The sequence below is a fragment of the Phalaenopsis equestris genome, unplaced genomic scaffold, assembly GCF_001263595.1.
Source record: "Phalaenopsis equestris unplaced genomic scaffold, ASM126359v1 Scaffold000041, whole genome shotgun sequence".
Classification (NCBI taxonomy): domain Eukaryota; kingdom Viridiplantae; phylum Streptophyta; class Magnoliopsida; order Asparagales; family Orchidaceae; genus Phalaenopsis; species Phalaenopsis equestris.
In genome coordinates, this window is record NW_018164483.1 from 58,903 (window position 1) to 64,902 (window position 6,000).

Genomic DNA, 6,000 nt, shown 5'->3' on the forward strand with positions numbered 1-6,000 from the left:
ATCTCAATTCAAAAGTAGTTGTAAAAAATCTACTATTTAAAACTTGATATATTGCAAAAGTTGTTGTTCGGTTTGAAAATTTTAATTTTAAAAATGTTGTCTATGGATAAATACCTAAAATATCGATCTGAAGTTTACCGTGTCCTTAAACGAAGCCTTAGGAAGTCTTATTACAAAACTCAACTTTTAGCTGCAATTTTTTTTAAAAAGGCAAGCAAAATATTGTTTTGTCAAAAAAAAAGTGTGGTGCAGCACAACACCGTCGCCATATCATTGTCTCAAATACACACGAAATCTCAATTCAAAAGTAGTTGTAAAAAATCTACTATTTAAAACCTGACATATCGCAAAAGTTGTTGTTCGGTTTGAAAATTTTAATTTTAAAAATGTTGTCTATGGATAAATACCTAAAATATCCATATGCTCATATTATATAGAATTTATAATTTTTTTAGATATATGTAATTTTTATATTTAATTGTATTATATAAGATATCCAAAAATATCAAAGTAAGCTCAAACTTAAATTATAGAATCAAGAACTGTAAGAATTAGTGAGGAAAAGATAAAGATCATTAAAAATAAAGTCATTTGCCCATCCAATAGACCTATGCGACCTAGTTTAGACTAGAACGTGCTTATTTGTACCTACATGATAACACAAATGAACACTAACCATGTTCACTATAATAAGTAATTACACAACCAAATGTTCATCCTACCAATTCCATGCAAAAAAAATGTTTAGAGGAATAAGCCAAGTAAATTGGCTATCCATAAACGAAAACCAAGCAAATTTTACTTATAAAACTACAATTTAAAAGTATTGCAATTATTTTCACATCTTACGGAACTCATATCAGTTTAACTGAAATCAAAGCAGTTAATATATAAAAAATTTATAAGCATATTAGTACTTCAATCATCCATCAGGTACATTAGAAAATACTCGCTCATACAATCAACCTTATATTATTAAAGCAATCATCAACTAAAGCACCGGTGATCTACTCTCACAACACAACCATCTCATCAACGCATTCTTCATCGCCTACGCAAGGGCAAGGGTTGACAATATCACATCAATTTTGATCATCGATTGCTCCAATTGATATTCCTATACTTCATAAGACACTGACTCGTTTTTATCTATATCTATAAACTCAACATCAAAATGTGAATGATAGCATTGTATTTGATTATGTTGTGTCATTGTTATAACGACAATTTTAACATTTCTTTTGAAAGAATAAGTAGGTATATCAAGTAAAATAACTCATTTTTTATTCTAAACTCCAAAAGCTCTCTCATTGACACCACGTAATGGTGAGTGGGATTTATTAAACATCTCTTTTTTTTCCCTCATAATTTGACTAGTCCTTTTAAATTCTAGAAAGTGATATTTTGTATTAGAAAAAGGCTTAAAAAATCTCCATTATAATTTATATCTAGTATCTAATAAATAATATTTTCTCATCAGAATAATCAACCATTAGTTACACTATTAAAAGTTAATATAATGCTTACTTGAGAGTCAAATAACATTGAGACGACAAGAGCGAGTTATGCAAATGGGATAATGTTGCAGAAATGAAATTTTGATTATTATGAGCATTGCCCTTCTAACCAGTCATGACAAAATTTAAACAAAAAAAAACATATTTTTAATTCAACCTTCTTGCTAGTACATCATCTCTTTTTTTTAGTAATGCAGTTCATAATTGTTCAAAATTTTTCTGCATAATTCAAATGAGTATAATGAATAATGTTTAATTAGGTATTGAGTCCCCTCAAGCACATTTTCAATTTGGGGAAAGCCTGTTACTTGACACCGGGTTCTAGGGCTGTCAATTTGGCTCGTTTTTCATGAACAGCTCGTGTTCGGCTCGTTCGTTAAGCCTAAACGAGTCGAACACAAATAAATTTTTAAGCTCGAAATGTAAACGAGCCGAACACGAACAACAGTTTGTTTGCTAGTGTTCTGCTCGAAATCGCTCAAAAAAAAATTATATAATTTTTTATGTAACAATATATTACATATATTATTTATATAATAATATATTATATATATTTATGTCTAAGTTTAAATCATAACACCTCATGTGACAATGTGGTTAGTGTCTTCTTTTGTATATATTTGTTCCAGATTCGAATCCCACACTTTACATATATTTTTCTCAATTTTAGTTTAACGAGCCAATTTTGAACACGAATATTTAAATCGAGCCGAACACGAACACACTGTTCACGAGCCGATTTCGAACACGAGCCGATTTCGAACACGAGTTATTTTGAACGAGCCGAATACGAGCCAAGCCTGAGCTCGCTCAAGCTCGGCTCGTTTACAGCTCTAACGGGTTCAATAGACATTGAATCCTTGGAAGTGGTTTATGAGGAGGTGGACACCGCATCAAGAAAGAGGCTTTGAAGTGATTGGAGGCTTCCTGAATAAAATGTGTTGTGGCAAAACCATCTTTCTATGCAAAAGTCAAATGGTAAGGAACTTGAGAAATACTCCTTCCTTAAGGCCCACTTTACCTACCATATATCAAATAAGTAGATAAGGATGAGGAGTTTGAATTTGCAGTGAGGACTTCTCGACCAAAGTCCTGCACTGGATGTGGTATACCAGTTTGATATGCTTAAAGGAACATTGTAATCATTAATTTGTAAAGCTATCAGTAAAAAGTTGAATTTGTCTCCATATTTGATAACTTATCAAGGTTTGTTGCATTGGTTTCTTCATTATTTACTTTATTAAGTCATGGGATCCTTTTTTTTTATTTACTTTATAATATTTTTTGTTGGACTAACCTGGATGCTTGCAATATGTTAAATAGCATGAGATAACAACCAAGTTAAATTAACAAATGAAGTCAGATGGACAAAACAAACAGAGTTTGAATTTGCAGTAAGGACTTCTCGACCAAAGTCCTGCACTGGATGTGGTATACCAGTTTGATATGCTTAAAGGGACATTGTAATCATTAATTTGTAAAGCTATCAGCAAAAAGTTGAATTTTTCTCCACATTTGATAACGTATCAAGGTCTGTTGCATTGGTTTCTTCATTATTCTTAGTCATGGGATCCTTTTTTTATTTACTTTATAATATTTTTATTTGAACTGACCTGGATGCTTGCAATATGTTAAATAGCATGGGATAACAACCAAGTTAAATTAACAAATTAAGTCAGTTGGACAAAACATCCTTTCAATGAAATGAATAAATAAATAACAGTTGAAGTGGAACAAGAAAGAGAATGGAAAAAAGTGTCAGGAGAAACTCATAAGACGTAGCTTAAATTAAACTGACCAATCAACTCATATTCCTTTAATTTACCAAAATTATCAAAACAAACACATACTCCTGATCAATCTAAGAAATGAGTTGGTCGACCATATCTATTACTAAAAATGAAAAAAAGAAACACTAGTACTCAAGGTCAATATAAAAAAATAGTTTGCATGCATGCTCTAAGCAATTTTTATTTGTCACAATGGGACATCTTGTTATTTCTTAACAATGAATTGAATCTAATTAGCAATCCAGTCATATGTCGCCTGTTTGTTCCTGACCCTATGAACCTCTGGACAATTGTGCAAAGTTTCAAATTTTCTGACTTAAAAAACTTTGGTCATTTCTACATAATGAAGCACTGATTATACATGGCCACCCTCTTTTTGAGCAAGTTAATATGACCCGTGTCCTTTTACTTGTTATAAACTTATATAACTCCAAAATTGTTTATAATGCTCTTGGATCATATAGATTGCTTGAATTTCATAGAGTCAGAGAAACAACCACAGCACCAATGGCACAATATTATATGAATTAATTTCAACCAAAGCATTATCAACACTTCAAAATTTGACTTGTGATTCTCTGACATGTGACTTTAATTTTTGTTGCAATTGAATCTTTTTGACTCTCTGGAACTTCTTCTACCATAATAACTATCTCAGCTCGTTCACAATCACCAATTAGTCTCACTATCTTCCCAAGTCATGGTTGAATGAGATGAGCTTTTATTCTTTAGGAGATGTGTCATAAATGTAGTATTATAACTCATAACTAGATCCTTGTAACCAAGGTCAAATCATCTCAATCTCCTTTAGTAGCTCATTAAAGTTATGCAAATCTTTGTCTATTAATTGTCTTTTGATGTCCCCTTTATATTTTCTTTGACTTGTGCTCTTCACATTACTCTAAAAGCCATAAAATTTAAAGGTGAGATGAATTCACTTATTCATATTTGCCATCTAGACAAATATAAAGAAAATCGACAATGAAATGTTCATAAGAAAAAAATAATAATAAATAAATTGATAGGATATTTGAGAGAAAATATTGAAAGCACTAATAATAAAAGTAATCAAGAAAAAAAGGTATTCAAAAAACACCTATAAAGAGCAAATGAGGAGTTCATTGTTTAATAGCTCCTCTGAGGACCGACCACCAAAATGATAAAAGGGAAGTGAAGGTCAAATGTAAATATAAATATAAGATTTCAAAATAATTTAATTGTGATGGCAAAACTAAAATAATTAGAAGACTACAAAATTCCAAATTGAAACCTTGAAGAGAAGTTTCAATATGTTTGAAGCCAAAGAAGGAGAAATCCAAATATAGTTCATGAAATGGTAATATAACTTAATCACATATTGAAAAAATACATTATTATGTTTCAAATAAAAAGAGTTCCATTTATGAACTCCCACTACAAGAATTACTGCTAAAAAAATGACGGTAAAAGCAACGATCAATTTTTAAGCAGCCTGTGGCAAAGTCAAATCGATGATTTTTTAAAAGCAGGAATTAAAATTTGATCATGCATAACCCTATTTAATTAAGATATGGGTAAATAACTGTTAATTATGTTATATTTACGTAAGTCATTTTTTAGCTATCATGTCATCGTGATTTTTAAGCTATAATTAATATAAATTGCTAAATTTGAGACTCTCCATTCTAAGCAATCGATATCAAGCCGACCCAAACATATATTTAAATTTGATTGGTTATAGCTTTATTTAGGTTTAAACATTCAAGTTTCGGTCATATATTTAAACGTCTGTGAAATATGTGGCATGCAAGTCACTTAGCAAGTTAAGTTAATTTCATAACAAAACTTATAAGAATTTAATGGTACGTAAGTAATTGATGCCCTTTCATACGTGATACACAGAGATCTATTTTTCGTGTTTGGTATTTCATTCATAAGCCAAGTAAATTGGCTATCCACAGTATTGCATTCATACAAAATTTAGTGCTCCATTTTCAAATAAGATACGACTCGATTTAATATTTTCAGGCAATAATTGCGCACGATATTAATTGCGCTTAATGATTTTTTTTTTTAGGTCCCTTTCCTCTCTTACCTCTCAGGAACTTCAAAGAAAACTCGCCCTTAAAGGTTTCAATCCAAAGGAAGGAAGGAAATCTCCTTGGAGAACTCTCTCTAATCAAACCCTAAACTTGCTTGTAGCCTCCAACCATTCAAAGATGCCTAAGATCGGCCTTATGAATTAATTTATAGGCAAGGCTCGACAAAGCCAAGAAAATTCTTGCCAAAATTGATTATGCGAATTGGCGTGGGTGCACTGCGACGAGGGAACGGGCGCGTTGAATACAACGTAGGTGCGTCATGATTATCGTGTGGAGGTGCTGAAGCTTGAACATACTAGTCGGTGCAAACGTGTTGTCTTGCGACGCAGGTGCTTTACATAGAGCGTGGGGGTGTCAAACACAGCGCAGGTGCATTGTTGTTATAACATGCACGCCGTCTTGGAGGTGTTGGTGCCGCAAGCCCGAGAAATTCCTCAAATTATGCTTGTTTTCACTCTTTCTCTCTCCAATTCCTCTGTTCTCCATGCACCCTACAAAATTAACATAAATAATACATTTCTCAAGCATTTTATAGTATAAAAAGATGTAAAAATGGAAAAGTATGCCCTCTACATGTCACATATTTCATTCTTATCCGAAGGAATGTCAGTC